This window comes from Lynx rufus, unplaced genomic scaffold, assembly GCF_022079265.1.
Source record: "Lynx rufus isolate CCGP_SWC_20201006 ecotype Redwood Valley unplaced genomic scaffold, mLynRuf1.p SCAF_1, whole genome shotgun sequence".
Lineage (NCBI taxonomy): Eukaryota > Metazoa > Chordata > Mammalia > Carnivora > Felidae > Lynx > Lynx rufus.
In genome coordinates this window covers 85,027,417-85,045,923 of record NW_025814823.1, presented here as the reverse complement: position 1 = coordinate 85,045,923, position 18,507 = coordinate 85,027,417, and the positions used below count along the sequence as shown (strand labels likewise).

The following is an 18,507-nucleotide window of genomic DNA, read 5'->3' as shown; positions in this document are numbered from 1 at the left end:
CCAAAAGTGACAAAGACAAGATGATCAGAAGAAATTTTTGCAAATCGTGACAAGATAAGAAATAAAATGAAAAATAATTCTATCAATAGTTACTTTGAATATAAATAGACTAAACCCTCCTAACAAAAGACATAGGGTGTCAGAATGGATAAAAGACAAAGTCCATCTATATGCTACCCACAAGGGACTCATTTCAGACTTACAGGCACCTGCAGATTGAAAGTGAGGGGGTGGAGAACTAATTACAAGCAAATGGATGTCAAAATGAAGCCAGAGTAGCAATACTTTCAGTCTTTGAGCCCCACTGGTTGAAAAACTAGGCTTTAACACAAGGACTGAGGGGTGCTAGGGTGATGGTGAAGTAGGAAGACTCTAGGCTTCTTTGTCCCTCAAACACACCCTGGTCATGGAGAAAGAGGAGGGAGAGTAGAGTGCCCAAGGATACACACAAAAAGAACACTTCCCCAAAGCCATTGGCTGAGGAAATGTGAGGGGCTGATCTTTGTGAGTTTTTTCAACCAGTGGGGCTCAAAGAGTTAAATTTTAGAAGTCCCCAGGTTTGGCTGGGCTAAAGACCTGACAGCACACCATACTCCTGGAAAGAAGGTAGACAATCAACCCTGGGGTAGATGACAATATCTGAAGATCAGCTAAGGATCAGAGGGAAAGTCTGTTCATACTTGGAGAACTCCTGCAAGAGGTGGCATTGCCTGTCTAGGGACAAAAGAACTGGAGAGTGACATTTCCCTCTCTCATCCCTCAGCATAGGGAGAGAGACACCTGCTGAGGCTGGCTAACCTGGATACTAGATGTTCCGCCTGCTTTGCTCCAAACCCCATGTCCCTGTGCTTTGCCACAGCTGTCCTTCTGGGGAAAACCTGTATCAGTCCCAGCATAGCAAGACCTTCCCCCTAAAGACCAGCTCAGGTACCCACCACAGCATGTTACTGAATTTTATAGTTCTAAGTCAGCTGGTTTGTCTGTGATAGAGCCCAAAGTTCACTGTGCTGCTCTACTCTGGCAAGCAACACAGTGACAGACAGTGTGAAAACAGTGATCTGAAATGCCTAGGGTATATGAGGGGAATATTTTTGCTCTTCTAGGAGTGCTTCCCACAGAGCAACAAGCACAGAGTCTCCTCTCTTGGGACAAAGGAGCTGGCTGGGAGTTTAGTTTATAATGAACTCCTGGCACTCAGCATAAATTAACTTCAATATACAGCACAGCAGCACCACCTGTGTATCCTGCTTACACCAATTCCCACCCCACTGTGTTCTGCTGGTACTACTTTTCTGGAGCAAGTGTGCTTATAGACTAGTGTAGTGGGCCCCTTCCAAAGAAGACCAGCACAAACCTCCTTATGCACTACATCTACTGATAAAACAGTTTTGCAAGCTTTGGGTTCTAGTGGAAGTAGCATCATGTCTCATTTCCAAAGCAGACCATGGACACACCAAGTTAAAAGTCAACACATTCTGGCCAAGATCCAAACACTGCTCACACTGCAGGCAAGGAGAAACTCTGCAGACGACTGACCTGAGAGAGCAGGCAAAACACAGCTCCAGGGTGCATGCAGCACACATCAGAAACACTCACTGAAGCAACAGGTTCTGAATATTGTAAGATCTCTTCTTCATAAGGCCATTACTCTTGGGAGCAGTAAACATAACAGGCTTTCCTAACACAGAGAAGACAGAGACTTGGAGACTTAGACACAATGCTGAAACAGAAGAATTCATCCCAAAAGAAAGAACAAGAAAGAGTCATGGCCAGAAATCAATTGAAAAAATATAAGTAAAATGCCTGATGGAGAATTTAAAGCAAAATCATAAGGAAACCAGGGGGGCTTGAGGAAAATATGGAAGGCACCAGGGGACCCTAACTGCAGAGATAAAAGACCTAAAAAACATCCAGACAGAAATGAAAAATACAATAATTGAGATTCAAAACAGACTGGATGTAAATAAGCACAAGGATGGAAGAAGAAGACAAATAAGTGATACAGAAGATGGAAACATCTATCAAGCAGAAAATAATGAATCTGAAAAAAGAGAGAAAGAGGAATGGTGGGTTATGAGGGTAGATTTAGGGAACTCAGTTACTCCACCAGGCATAGCATTCATATCATAGGACTCCCAGAAGAAAAAGAGAGGGAAAAGGGAGCAGAGGTTTATTTGAGGAAATAAAGAATCTGGGGAGGGAAACAGAAATCCAGATCCAGTAGACACAGAGAACTCTCATCAAGATCGACAAAAACAGGCCAACACCAAGATGTATTGTAGTTACATTTCACATATATAGTGATAAAGAAAAATCCTAAAACTGGCAAGACAAAAGAAGTCTCTAATTTACAAGGTAAGTCCCATAAGATTAGTTACAGATCTCTCCACAGAAACATGACAAGCCAGAAGGGAGTGGCATGATATATTCAGTGAACTGAATGGGAAAAATCTGCATTCATGTAGACTCCATCCAGAAAGATTATCATTCATAATAGAAGGAGAGATAGCAAGTTTCTAGGCAAACAAAAACTGAAGGAGATGGTGACCACTAAACCAGCCTGCAAGAAATGAAAAGGAACTCATTGAGTGGAAAAGAAAGATCAAAAGTGACAAAGATGAAAAAGAAACAGAGAAAATCTCTATAAACAATAACAAAACAAGTCATAATGACACTAGATATATATCTATCAGTTATTATTCTAAATTTAAATGAATGCAACACACCAATGAAAAGACATAGGGTGTCATAATGGATAAGAAAAATACCCATCTATATTATGCCTATAAGACACTCATTTTATACCTAAAGACACCAGCAAATTGAAAGTGAGGGGATGGAGAAACATCTATCAAGCAGAAGAACATCAATAGAAAGCCAAAGTAGGAATGTTTATACCAGACAAATTAGATTTTAAGCCAAAGACTGTAAGAAGAAATGAAGAAAGGCACTATATCGTTAAAAAGTGGTCTCTCCTAAAAAATAATATGTAATAATTTCAAATATGTGTGCTTCCAGTTTTTGGGAAATCAAATATATAAAACAATTAATGACAAACAAAGGAATTCATTAATAATAATGCAATAATAGTAGGGGACGTTAACACTTATTAACCCACTTACATCAATGTATAGATCATCTAAGCAGAAAATCAACAAGGAAACAATGGCTTTGAATGACAGTGGACCATATGGACTTAATATTCAAAATTTTCATCCCAAAGCAGCATAATACACATTCTTTTCAAGTGCCATGGGACATTCTCCAGAATAGATCACATACTAGGTCACAAGCCAGGTATCAAAAAGTACAAAAAGATTGCAAACATACCATGCATACTTTCTGACCATAATACTCTGAAACTTGAAATCCGCCACAAGAAAAAAATTAGGAAGGCCACAGATACATGGAGGTTAAACAACATGCCACTAAAGAATGAATTGGTCAAACAGGAAATTAAAGAAGAAATTTAAAAATACATGGAAGCAACTGAAAATGAAAACATGATTGTCCAATATCTTTGGGATTCATCAAAAGCAGTCTTAAGACTGAAGTGTATAGCAATACAGACCTACCTTAAGAAGTAAGAAAAATCTCAAATAAACTACTTAATCTTACATTTAAAGAACTCAGAAAACTAGCAGCAAATGTAACCTAAACAGCAGAAGTAGGGGGGAAATAAATATTAGAGCAGAACTAATGATATACAAAATAAACAAACAGTATAACAGATCAATAAACCAAGGAGCTGGTTCTATGAAAAAAAGTTTTTTTTTAACTTTTTTAACTTTCTATTTATTTTTGAGAGAGAGACAGAAACAGAGCCTGAGCAGGGGAGGGGCAGAGATAGAGGAAGACACAGAATCTGAAGCAGGCTCCAGGTTCTGAGCTGTCAACACAGATCCTGACACAGGGCTCAAACCTATGGACGGTGAGATCATGACCTGAGCCAAATCGGATGCTTAACCAACTGAGACACCAAGGCGCCCCTGAAAAATTTAATAAAATTGATACCCCCCCCAGCATGACTTAATGAAAAGAAAAGAAAAAGGATCCAAATAACACAAATTAGATAGGAGAAATAACAATTAATACCACAGAAATGCAAGCAATTATGAGAATATTATAACAATTTACATTCCAAACATCAGATAATCTGGAATAGATGGATACATTCCTAGAATCCTATGAACTATAAAACTGAGACAGGAAGACATAGAAAACATGAAAAGACCAACAGCCAGCAAAGAAATTGAATTCATATTCAAAAATTTCCCAACAAACAAAATCCAGGGACTGATGGCTCACAGGGAAATTTTACCAAACAGTTGAAAAATTGTTAATACCTATTCTTCTTAAAGTATTAAAAAAAAAACCGAAGTGGAAGAAAAACTTCCAAATTCATTCTATGAGGCCAGTATTGCCCTGATTCCAAACCAGAAAAAGATTCCACTAATGAAGAGAACTACAGGCTAGTATCCTGCATTAACATGGGTGCAAAACTTCTCATCAAAATACTAGCAAACCAAACACAACAGTACATTAAAAGAATCATCCATCATGATCAAGTGGGAACTATTCCTGGGGTGAAAAAGTGGTTCAATATTTACATATCAATCAAGGTACTACACCACTTTTAAAAAAGAGAGGATGAGAACTTTATGATCAGCTCTATATGTGCAGAAAATTTTTAGACAAAGTGCAACATCCATTCTTGATAAAAAAAAAAAAACAATAAAGTAGGGAGAGAGAGGGAACATACCTCAACATAATAAGAGCCACATAAAGAAAGACTGACAGAAAATATTGTCCTTAATAAGGAAAAATTGAAAGCTTTTTCTCCACAGTTAGGAGCAAGACAGGAATGTCCACTCTTACTACTGTTATTTAGCATAGTACTGGAAGTCTTTCCCTCAGCAATTAGACATGAAAAAGAAATAAAAGGCATCCAAATTGGCAAGTTAGAAGTCAAACTTTCATTATTTACAGATGGCATGATATTCTATTTTGAAAAGCCAAAAAAAAAAAGAGTCCACCAGAAAGTTGCTAGAAATGATACACAAATTCAATAAAGTCACACAAAATGAAATCAACGGAAAGAAATGTGTTCCACTTTTCTACACCAATAAGGAAGCAGCAGAAGGAGAAGTCAAGGAATCAATCCCATTTACAAATACACCAAAACCATAAGATACCTAGCAATAAACCTAACAGAGTGAGGGGATGGAGAAACATCTATGAAACAGAAGAACATCAAAAGATAAAAAGAGTGTAGAAAAATGAACACCCCAAAAAACAAATAATCCAGTTAAAAATTAGCAGAAGTCATGAATAGACATTTTTTTTCAAAGAAGAAACAGATTGCTAAGATACACATGGAAAAGTGCTCAACATTGCTCATCATGAAGGAAATACAAATCAAAGCTACATTGTGGTAACATCTCACACCAGTCAGAATGGCTAAAATTAACAACATAAGAAGCAATAGGTGTTGGCTAGGATTCAGAGAGAGGACTTTTGGTAAGAATAAAAACTGGTGGAAATTCATAGAAGTTGTGATGGCCATTGATGATGATCTAAAGCAGCTGTTGTGAAGACTATGAGGGTGCAATTAGATAAAACACAGAGAGAACTTAGTAGAATGATGAGTACTTACAAAAGACTCTATGAATGTTAGCTGTTATTACTGGTGTTATTTTACCCACAACAAACAGAATGGGGGAATATCCAGAGGATAGCTGAAATTGATAGATCAACTCAGTTAAACCTCAAAACAAAACTTGTGTGACATTCTTGTTAAGGATTGGAACTAAATCATCTCCTCCAAGTAGAAGGATATGAATTCCTTATACTTTCTACCTGTGTCATGTTTTCATTTATGCCAGGAAAATCATGTTATATGTGATAAGATTTATGGGGCGCCTGGGTTGTTCAGTCAGTTGAACGTCCGACTTCAGCTCATGTCATGGTCTCGCAATTCGTGAGTTCCAGCCCTGCGTTGGGCTCTGTGCTGACATCTGAGAGCCTGGAGCCTACTTCAGATTTTGTGTCTCCCTCTCTCTGCCCCTTCCCTGCTCATGCTTTGTCTCTCTCTGTCTCTCAAAAATGAATAAACGTTAAAAAAATTAAAGATTTACAATGCCTGGTTAACTCACCACTAGAAGTTCAGGATTATCACTAATCCCTTGAGTCTATTTCATAGGTATTAGTGTTAACCTACTACACATCTGAATGTGGCTCTAACTGAAAATATTTATGAAGTAAACTATATGAATCTTGATAATGGTTATACTTATACGCATGTTCATGTGCATTCACATACACACACACAATCTTTCCAACATGAATCTGGTAAACCATCTTTTGAGAAACTAATATTTTCCTACTTATGCTATCTCCTGGGGTTTAGAAGAGTTAGGTAAAAGGCAGGTAGGAATTTTCATCTTTTTATTGGTTACTTTCTAAATGGCACAAAATCCAACAAGAGTTGTTAGAAGGCAATGCCTTCTGGAATCTGGAGAAGAGGACATGGGTCAAAGCCCTGAATCTTAGTAACTGTGTGATCTTAAAATACCATTTTCACTGTCCAAAGGTTGAAATGATAATGCATAGTCTCCACCTCACATTGTGCTTTTGATGATTAAGTGACACAAAGTAAGTGAAATTGGGTTTTTCAGCTCTAAATACCAGAATAAATAAAATTTGCTTTTTCAGTCTCAAAGATGAGCCATGCAAATCTCAGTAACATACCCATAACAGTTTATATACACAACTCATTTAAGACAGAGTCAGAACAAGCAGTCAGGCTGACAGAAAGTTCTACAACCCAGGGAGGGCTATGAGTCTGCTATGAGTGAGCCTTTTGGGAAAAGGGAACATAAAAAGGCCAGGTGATGATTCTTGTCATTGCAGAAAACTGTACACAGAAAGGAGTATTACCACTACCTGGTTGAAATCCAAAACCAAGGAGAACATTTTAAGCATCAAGTCCCCACTTCACAATTTCTAGGTTTTCTTGTACAGATGACAGGAAAGATGGTCAGTTTTGTCCTACTGAACGGATTAGCCCAAGAAAATTGACAAAAACAAATAAATACATAGGTTTTCAACGTATTCATAGATTAAACTAGAAAAATAAGATAAGAAAAAAATAAGGAAAATTGTCTCCTTTATGACATAACATTTACACTGGTTACATTTAACATATGTCATAAACAGTTTCATTTTAGTGATGTCAAAGACATATTCTTTTCATTAGCATATCAAATATTTCACAAATGAATCCAGAGTTTCAGATTAAGTTTGACAAGATTTGTTTGTATTATGTGCAGTTGGCTATTAAAATGATTGCCTTCAAACCAGAGAAAAGAAGCAAACCATATCTTCCTTTTCCTAGTGATGAATTAACTTGAAAGTGATGAAGAAATTTCCTAGAAGTGATAAAAGGTATAATCCTTAATTATAAAAAAGTAAAACCCCTCAGAAGTAGCTGTGAATTGTGTTTCTGCATGGTTTGTAACACTGTATAAACAAACACACATAGGCCATCAATCATTATTAACCAATAATTTGGAAATAACAAAGCTCATATCCTTTTATGCCACTGACAAAATTTCTGTGCAAATATGTTTTTTCTTTTTCTTGTGACCGTCAGGGAAATTAGGATTTGATTTTCCAATGAAAGGGGAGAAACTCAATGTAAAAGAATTTGATTGTTTTTCCCTTACAGAAGTATAGAAATAAATTGCAATAGAGTTGATGGCTAACTAAGAAAAGGAAATAGAGAGGAATGGTGAGTGGAAGATTACACTTTTAAATGAGAGAAAAGAAGTCTGAAATATTTTTTGGAATTTAAACATGTGACTTTATTTGATATATGGAATGAAGTTCAATAAGTGTGTGGATAAAGAAGAATTAGCAAATGAGTAAGAGAGACTGGACAGAAGGAAGCTGATTTTCTTTTATGTGTGGATGTGTACCAAAATGTTTCCACACTCTGCCTCTCCAAGTTGGTTCCTGAGGTCAACAGTGAATTCTTCAGAAATCTGTCCTTTAAAATAGAAATGTTTCTTTATTTATTTTGAGAGAGAATGAAAGAACAAAGTGTGCATGTGCAAGTGGGAGAGGAACAGAGAAAGAGAAGGAGAGAGAGAATCCAAAGCAGGTTCCACACTGCCAGCATATAACCCAATGTGGGGCTTACTCCCACAAACTGTGAGATCATGACCTGAGCCCAAATCAGGAGTCAGACACTCAACCAACTTGAGCTACCCAGGCACAACAGAGATCTGTGTCTTTGACTCTCAACTTTATTTCCTGTGGAAATATTTCCTGTCCTCATAGAGGACAGCCTGTTAAACCATAAGGCATGAATCTACTATATCATTTGCTGGGAGGTGTTTAATAAGGGACAAACTGTTAGAGCAAGAGGACACCAAGCCCTTCCAAAATTCAAAGAAAGTAATTCACCAACAAGGCAATGTTTGAAATGGGACAGATCTCAGGATGAACATCCCCTGTCACATCATCATCCAAAAAATTCACTGACACATGAACACATCAGAAACCCTAAAGGTTAGCACATTCTACCCTGAGTAATGTCTATTTACTAATTTGTTTTTGTCTGAGAGCTGTGAAAAACAAAGGTCTGCATCTACACATGTGCCAATACAAGGATTAAGACCCAGAAAAAGAAAAGGTGCATAGCAGGCCATTAACTCAGGTTTAAATAAAGTAGCAGAATCTACCATAAAATGCAACCATCATGACTGAATCTTCTAATCTGGCTCTGCTGGTCATATGCCATTGTAACCCAACAGAAATTATTCATTTGACTGACAATTATAAAAAAAGTATAGTTATCAAAACAATCTGTCAAGACACAGAAGTGCCCCAAAATATGACACATGTATTTGCAAGTCTTCATTCAAGGCTTAAGGGCTGCATGTGGGTATCAATTTTTTTTAATTATGCATATATGAAATTTATAAATATATAAAACTGAATACATTCATATTTACGGTACAGTCTAGATGATAAAAAATCCTCATATAAACTATAACAGGTTAATAATTTAAACATTAAATTTGGTTATATGACTGGTTTTCTAGACAGGTCTTCATAGTTCTTATTCGTGAGAGTGAATTTACACATTTACAGCATGTTTAGTTGTCCTCTAAGGATTCTAGAAGTAAAAGAATCATAGAAAATAAGTTAAAAATAACTCAAGGAATAATTTAGAGTAAAGTTCTTCAAGGAGTCAAGAAAGTCAAAATAATAGTGGGCCTGGGTATAGTTCCTTCATTTTTAACTAGTTGAATGTTCTGGAGCTAACCTTTTCCATTTTTGAAACTGTGATTTCTTCATCATTAAAATAACAGGGAGAAAAAAAATTACTGGGGATAAGTGTAAAGTGGATTTTTCTAAGGCACCTTCTAACTCTAAAATTCAAAGTTTTGACAAAAATACTATGAACTTGGAGAATGTCGTGATAGGCAACAATCCAGCACCAACAATCCCTGTTGGCCAGGATTCATGACCTTGTATATTCTCCTCTTGAGCAAGGGATGGATCTTATCACCTATTACTTCTGATATTAGGTTACAAAAAGACTGTGACTTCCATCTTGCTCTCACTCCCTTTCTCCTCCCTCCCATCTTTCTTGAAGGAAGCCTAATACCATGTTATGAGATACCCCATGGAAAATCAAGAAAGTGAGGGAAGCTCCCAACAACAGCCAGCAATAAATTGAAGCCATCAGCCCAGGAGGACTGAACTGAATGTTGCTGGTAACACCCGAGTGAAATGGGAAGCAGATCCTCCCACAGTTAAGAATTCAGATGAAACTATAGCACAAGACAGCACTTTGATTACAATCTTGTTGGAAATATTTAGGTAGAGGTACCCAGCTTAAGTTTCACTCAGATTCCTGTTGGGAAGATCTGTGAGGCAATACATGTTTTTACTATTGAGATAATTATTGTACAGCAGTAGATAAACTAATATAGTCTCCAAAAAAAGATCACTTCTATTTTGAAAGGCCAAGAATAAAATTATGGAAGGGGAATGAGGAACAGCTCTCCTGAGTAGCAGGTATGTTCAATTCAACAAATACCGATAGTACCACCATATTTCAAGTAGAGTGGTAAAGGAATGCAAAAACATTATCCCTGCTGTGAACCAGTTTATATGCTTTATGCAGAGTAATTTAGATTTAACAGGAACTGGCAGGTGTTTACCAAATCTATGTGCTCTTTTCCCCTGTGCATTGAGCTAAACATACTTCTCAGCCTCCCCTGCAGTGACATGTTGCTATGTGACTGGACTCAAATATCAGGGGAAAGCTCATGCAGCACTTTCAGGCTTGGCTTATTAACATTTTCATACCCTGCCTGCTGGATGCTTGATACAGATGAGGACAATGACTTTAGAAGTCAGTATTGAAGATGGTGAGTGACAAGATGCCAGGAGCCTGGGTATGTGAAATGTCATTCAAAAGAGTCAAGTGCCTAACAGCAAAGCCTATTTTTGAATTCATCTGACAAGAAATACAATTCTATTATCTTAAGTCACTGAGAAATGAAAGATTATTTATTACAACAGCTACCACTATCCTAATAAATAAAACACAGGGGCGCCTGGTTGGCTCAGTCGGTTAAGCTTCCAACTTTGGCTTAAGCCATGATCTCGGGGCTTGTGAGTTTGAGCCCCACGTTGGGCTCCATGTAGACACCTCAGAGACTGGAGCTGGCTTTGGATTCTGTGTTTTCCTCTCTCCCTGCCCTCCCTCATTTTTGCCCTTTCTCTCTCTGAAAAATAAGTAAGCATTAAAAAAAATTAAATGAAGAACAATACAAGGCTTTATTTAATAATAACTCTAGTAAATATACTTAATAAAGATCTAATGGTGGAGGATAATTGGAAAAACTTCTGGGATGTGAGTTTTGGTCACTTCTCTTCAACATTTAGTAATAATAAGAGCTTGGACAAGCTACACAACTTTTCTCTGAGACACACTTTTTTTTTGAGAGACAGAGAGAGAGAGAATGATTAAGTGGGGGAAGGGAAAAGGGGAAGGGAGAGAGAGAATCTTGAGCAACCCCATGCCCAGCATGGAAACCAAAGTGAGGTTCAATGCAGGACTTGATCTTGTAACTGTATATCATGACCTAAGCTGAAATCAAGACTCAGATCCTTAATCAAATAAGCCACCCAGGTGTCCCTCTAAGAGACTATCTCCTTCTAAATGCCCACAGATATGATGGTTTAGTTTTTGGTTGTAGTTTTGTTAAAAAAGATAAAAAAGTTTATGTGAAGTTAGATTTCCATCATGCAAATCCTCTAGCCTTTTAAAATGAAGGTTACTTTCCATCTCCATTGTACAGTGTATCATCTATATTCTTCCATTATAACATCTGTCTAATTTCTCCACATGTTCCTGATATCTTCTTCAATAAAGTTAAAGGTCTTTAGCATCAGAAATCATACTTTATTCATCTTTGTCTTTCTAAGATTTAGCATAGTGATAAGAACATATTAGGATGGAAACTGTGATTTGGTGAGGATGGAACAAATGTAATATACTTCTCAAAGGTTAAAGTATGGCAGTGAGAGAGTATAAGAAGGTAGATGGGAATGGGGTCTCTGAGAAATGACATAGAAGGGAGGGGAGGTGGTAGTAATGGATATGAGCTACCATTACTAGATGAAGTCTGGAAATTAACTATACAAGATTTTGGAAATTTATTCTGTGAATAAAGAAGATAACTGGAGGCATTAGATAGGTTATTTAGCCATGAAATTGGCTAAATTGCTGTCAGTTGCAGAAATATCACAGCCTACTGATGCTGATAAGGGTTATAAAGGAAAGCGTCTGGGGAACAGAATCCAATAAATCTTTGTGATGTCTCCAAATCTGGTTTGTTCCCAGGGTTGATCACTTCTAACAAGACAAAGACTTGGATAAAATAAATTAGTCTTCAAATATGATTTTATGCTCTTGAGCCTATTCCCTGGTATAAAATATGTCAATGTCCTTGTCTCTGCCATCCTTATGATCTACACTGTGACTCTCACCACAAATGTCATCCTTATTTTCCTCATCTGGGTGGATTCTCATCTCCACACACACATATATTTTCTGCTCAGCTAAATTGCTCTCATGGACCTGACATTAATCTCCTGCACTATACTCAAGACGGCAACTGACTTCTCAGGGAAGAGAAACATCTCACAGGTTGCCTGTGAAACTCAGATCTTTTTTCTTCTGGACTCTAGTAATTGCTGAGTGTATCCTTATTACCCTCATGTCCTTTGGCCAGTATGTGACAATTTGTAACCTTTTGAGATATACCCTGATAATAAGCCAGAAAGTATATCTGCAGATGACTATTATCTCCTGTATGTGGGTGTCTTTACATTACACCATTTGCACACACAGTTTATTCTATCTATTTCCCCATCTGTGGTTCCAGAGAGGTTTCCCATTTCCTCTGTGAAGTCATGGCCATTCTAAAATTGGACTGTGAGCACATCTCTGCCTATAAGAAGGCTGTAGTGATGACAACCATTATGATGCTCCTCATTCCCTTGTCCTTTATCCTGTTTTCTTATACTCTCATCTTTCTTGCTATCCTCAGCATGAACTCCCTGGAGGGCAGAAATAAAGCCCTGGCCACCTGTTCCTCCCACTTGACTGTGGTGAGCCTCTACTTTGGCCAGCCATGCTGGTCTACATGAGGCCTAATACTTATCACAGTCCCAAGCTGGAGCAGTTTCTCTTTATGCTTGGTTGCATCCTCACCCCCATGATGAGCGCTCTCATACACAGTCTGAGGAGCGAGGAGGTGGTGAGTGCTCTGATAAAAGTGTTGGAATGCTGCCTAACATCAAATTAGACCACAAATATAAGATGAATATCAATCACTACCTATTTTCACTTCCGTCTAAATCAGGCCTTCTTAGATGTTTAGGTTTTAGTTCTGGTCTTTTCATAATTAAAATTGCAATGGGACCACTGGTTGTATAGATTCTCTTTCTCTCTCTCTCTCTCTCTCTCTCTGTCTCTGTATATGTAGATAGACATAGGTAGATACAGAGATGGAGAGAGATTTTTCTATATAGATAGATATCTGTATATATCTACATGTGTCTCTATATCTATCTATCTATCTATCTATCTATCTATCTTATGTTTCTTTGACAATGTTTGGCCCACACCCTCAGATTATGGGCCAGCAGGAGTTAGGCACTCCCAGTTGATGATTGATGGTGAGGGTGGTGATGATAGTGGTAGTAAATATGACGATAATGTAGTTGGAATGCTGGTATGTAAGGTGATGGAGGTAATGATGTTAATGATGATGAAATTTCACCAAGAAAAGTAATTGAATTAGCAATCCTTCATTCAACTACAAAGGGAATGTATACCAATTTCAGTCCTTGAAAGAGGCCAACCACCGCTGAAAGTCTAGGGATGTTTCATTTTCCAAAGATCTGTAAGTGAAGATAAGAATTAAATTGAGTTCTTGATTTCTAATCTTTTAAATGAAGGGGTTAGATAATAAACCTAAACAAAAATCCAATTATATTAGTCTATTTTAAATATTTTTTCACTTAAAATTTCAATTATTTTATAGAATTGTCCTTATTATCAAAAATAATCTGTATTATCAAAAATATTAGGACTTTTTTTAGTTTTAACTCTATTTGTAAAATTACATAATTATATAGACTTGATGGAAATAGACAGTTATTTACAGGCTTCTATTACTGGAATTTATTTATTTATTTATTTATTTATTTTTGTTTTACATTTCTAGTTACTTTCTGCCATGTAATGTCAAAGGATAAAATATTCAAATTTTAGCAGAAAGGGAAATAGAGTGAATGTAGCTGAACCTATAAATGTGGAAGAATTCCTGTCTTAATATCTGACAGTATGAACCCAAATGGACAGCAATTGAACTTAAAGGATTTCATAATTTACTAGTACATTCATCACATTTTAATTCTCATTGTTGAGTGACTGAAATATCACAATATAAACTTATTTAGACAGTTATTTAACACCCAGAAAGGAAAGTATATGTCTATATATTTAGATAGATAGATAGATAGACAGATATATTGATGATATATAGATATATGGACAGATACACACACACACACACACACACATATGTATATGCATATATGTATATATATATATGGAAATCATAATGTATATGTATAAATCATCCCTAAATATCTAGGGGAAAATATAAATCATTTTTAAATCTGAAATATATTGAGGGTTATATGAAAAAATGTTTTGATCTACAAAATGGATAAGTAACAACATTTTAGGCTATTCTTCATATAGATGATTAATGCAAGTTATTTGTGCAAGGAAAAAAAATGTATGTACCAACTGAAGTATAGGGCAGGGTGGATTGGGGGAGAATTATAAACCAGAAAACTTTTCTTTAAAGATTTTTAAAATTTAAATTTGAGTTTTTTAACATGAAGTATTTTTTAGTAATTACTGCACCCAGTGAAAGGCTAGAAGTTACAACCTTGAGACCAAGAGTTATATGCTCTATTAACTGAGCCACCCAGGCACCCCTAAACCAAAAATATTTTTGGCAGTGATTGAGCTGATATATGCAAGGACATGTGCTTTAGCCTATAAGCATTGATTCAGGTATCAGCTCTCATTTTTAAGCATTTCTAACAATAAATCTGAATTCCTTGCACTTAACTTTTCTTTCCAATATAAATATTCTATTAAACTAAATAAAGAAAAGAGGCAATGGTTTACAAATGCCCTACTCAGATGGTTAAAAGTATACTCAAAGAGCCATTCTGCTTCAATTTGTTTCAGTGAAGTGGTACCATAGTTTGGGAAAAGCTCAGTATGGCAGAGCTCTCTTCCACACTGGGGTGAAGCAGGAGGAGTTCACTTGGATGGGACTTGAGCTGAAAAAAGGAAATGAGATCCACAGTTCTTAGTTGCTTTAAGGTCTAGTGGCTTCACACAAAGTTGTGTAATTGCCCTCTTCCTCCTTGCAGAAACAAATGGCTTTAATACATTGCCTTCTTTTTTAAGATAATAAATGTGAAAGGCTGGGAAAAGAAAATCCTCAGGCAAAGTTCTCATCCATTTGCTCACTGTAGCAGATATCATTTGTTAAAAGAGTTCTGGTAAACCAAGCAGTTAGGAAAAAAGACATAAAGAGTCCAATGCCTTGTCAAAAATATACCTTCATGGAGAACAAATCTATGTGGCAGAAACCACTTATTTCTTATCTAATTGGAAAACTTTCTCTATAGATGTCTAAAAAGAGAAGATAAAGTTATCTAGTTCAACTGCATTTCCTACAGTTCTAAAAATAAATGAAATAAGACACTTCAGAAGATAAAATATGACTAAGTAAAGACTTGTGACAGAGCAGGGCAGGAGGTGGGTGAAGTAGAATGGGAAAGCAACTCTTCTCTCTTCTTAGATTGGAATTTCTTTGGTGGGGAAACTGTTAACACTCTAATATAAACTTAAGATTCACTAAAATAAAAATTGCGTTTTGTAGATAACTGAATTGATACTGGTCTCTTATTGTCCTCTTCTTTTGAAATGAACAATTAGATGACCAGAATCCTCACTATTTTTTTCAGATTTTATTTTATTTTTTTATTTTTATTTTTTATTTTTTAAAATTTACATCCAGATTAGTTAGCATATAATGCAACAATGATCTCAGGAGTAGATTCCTTAATGCCCCTTACCCATTTAACATCCTCACTATTAAACAGAATCTCATCACTGAATATTGTAATGAAATTACTCTTAAATTCTAATTATTCTAACCAAACAATTTCAGTTTCTGTATTCGATTTTTTTTTCCTCTTGAATGATTTAAGTTCCACATCTTGGGGCATTTTTATTATAATGTAACCATCCTCCCTCTCCCATCCCACAGACAGTTTTGCCATATTACTTAAGGTGTAATTGCGACCCATTTGATTGCCTTGGTTTCGGTTGCCATTATTTTGCCTATAGGATGTGAAGACTCTCTCTATATTTTCATCCTGATTATTCCCTTTTAATCTGTGAGGAAATTGTGCCCCTCTTCTCCCATATGAGATCAGAGACCTCACACACAAAAATCTGAAGTCAGACTGGAATAAGCCCACTGTAGTCATTCAAAGAAAAAAAAAATTCTGTCAGTCTAGTCTAGAGCTGAGAAAATCCTGGTCTCCATGTAACTTTAACACTATTGCACTTAAGATTCTTTAGTACTTACAGCTAAAAGAATGTGAAGAGTTGCAATCAGTGGCTATATGGCTTCATCAATTTCAAAGAAAGAAAACTCATCTGAAGCCCAAAGTCAAGGAAAGCATGAATATACATTATAGTCTCTGAATGCCCCCTCACCTTCACCTATGTTGTCTCTTGTTCTGTCCCTCCCTCATCTATTTCTTGGTATTTCTCTTTTTATCTATTTCTCAGCATCTCTTTCTTTATCTGTAATTACTCCTACATCTCAGGTCTCCCATGTCTTTCAGTAGCCCTTTCTTGAATACACTTCTGAATTGTTTTGCCAGATATAATCTTTTTAATAAAAAAGATAATAATCTTTTCCATTTTTTTCCAAATTTTTTTTTGCCATTTTCCCTTTGATGCCCCAAACCTCAGCTTTCTGTTTTAAAGTGCCAATATTATTGGTGATAAAAAAGAATGAAATCTTACCGTTTGCAACAATATGGATGAATCTATAGAGCGTATCATGCTAAGTGAAATAAGTCAGGCAAAGAAAGATAAATATCATATGATTTCACTTTTATGTGGAATTTAAGAAACACAACAGATAAGCAGGGGGAATTAAGGGATATTAAGACAAAAATATAGAGGGAGACAAACCATAAGAGATTTAAATACAGAGAATAAACTGAGGGTAGCTAGAGGGGAGGTGGGTAGGGAGGTGGATTAAATGGGTGATGAGCATTAAGGAGAGAACTTGTTGGCATGAGTACTGGGTGTTATATACAAGTGACAAATCACTGTGTTCTACTCCTGAAACCAATACTACACTGTATGTTAACTAACTCAAATTTAAATAAATATATTTTAAAAAATAAAGTGTTGCAGAGAGAACATTTTTGAATGTTTGTTCACTGAAATAAGTTTTATATTTTTATACATTTTATGAAAAAATATAATTGAGTCTTTTATATTCCTCACTCTAAAGAAAATAACCATTTACCTTTGGGGGTTCTTTATAATTTCCATTTTATTATATGTAATTTAATTATTAGAAAATTACTTTTTCATGTCCTAATATTAATTAATTCCCATATTAATAGGTAAGGATATAGACAAACAATCCAAGCAATTTACCCTTTCACTGGAACCTCAGAAATGAAATATTCCTTACCTCCAGAAAGATTTTATATCTTGTCCTACCTGCAATCTCACTAACCACTATATTAAGCTCTAAGAAATGCTAAGAGCTAACTTTTTAAAGGTGCATATAATTGGCACTACAAGCTGAATGATTCCAACTATGGGGATATTTGCTATTATGTAAACAACATATCCAGTCAATTGAATGAATCTTTCTTACTCCATCAGTACCTCGTAGCATTGTACAAGAAGAGCTGCCCAGATATATTTCTAATTTAATGTAACAGTGAATGAATTTCTTCAGAATGTTTGACACCAGAGTTTCTCAGAATTATTCCATAGGACACCAGCAAGAAGTTGCAAATCAAAGCTGTTTGAGTTACAGTGAGAGAGCCACCAAGTTGCTGTCAAAACTGACTCTTCTGCACACTCAGTCATCCACCAAGTATGAGCCCCAGTGTAGACTGGTCCATCCAGTTTTCTTCAGTCTCTGTCAATTGAGTCCACTTTCACGTTGGAATTTAAAAGTACCTGACATTCCTTTGTCATGTATGGACTATTCTCACTAAGATTAAATCTATGTTATCATGTTCTTGGGGTTATCCAGTCTTTCCATCTTTGATTTCTGTGTTCACCAAACCAAGCATCTACTTAATAACAATAAACAAAATGGACTTTCCCACACATTCAAAATGTTTCACACATTTTAATATTGCTAACAGAGCCAGAAGTGGAAAGCTTATATTAACAAAATGGAAAAGATTTTCAAGAACTTACAAATACACAGACTCTGGTTTTCCTACCAATAAACACAGACTTTTTCCCCTTTACACAAGTTTTCAGGTGAAATGTGTCGAAGCTCAGACACAAAACCAGGAAATAAAATAGTCAATGCAGACTTCATTTTCTAAGACTATACTGTAAAAACTTCTTTGTGTCTTCACTTCCACTCATCTTCCATCCAGGTTGTTTTTATAACTGGAAAAACAGTGACAATTCACCTTTATGCAACCTGCGCCTCTTTCCCTGAACTAGCTTCATCCACCACCATCTCCAAAACAACCTCTAACTTCTCAAAGTGGAGGAAGTCCTCACAAGCATGCTATGGAACACATTTTCTTTTCACA

The 18,507-nt window shown here is 36.2% G+C and overlaps 1 pseudogene; it reads left to right on the top strand.

The window, feature by feature from the left end:
- Positions 1–10,420: 10,420 nt before the first annotated feature.
- Positions 10,421–12,896, top strand: LOC124508894 (olfactory receptor 2T27-like; annotated as a pseudogene).
- Positions 12,897–18,507: the final 5,611 nt, after the last annotated feature.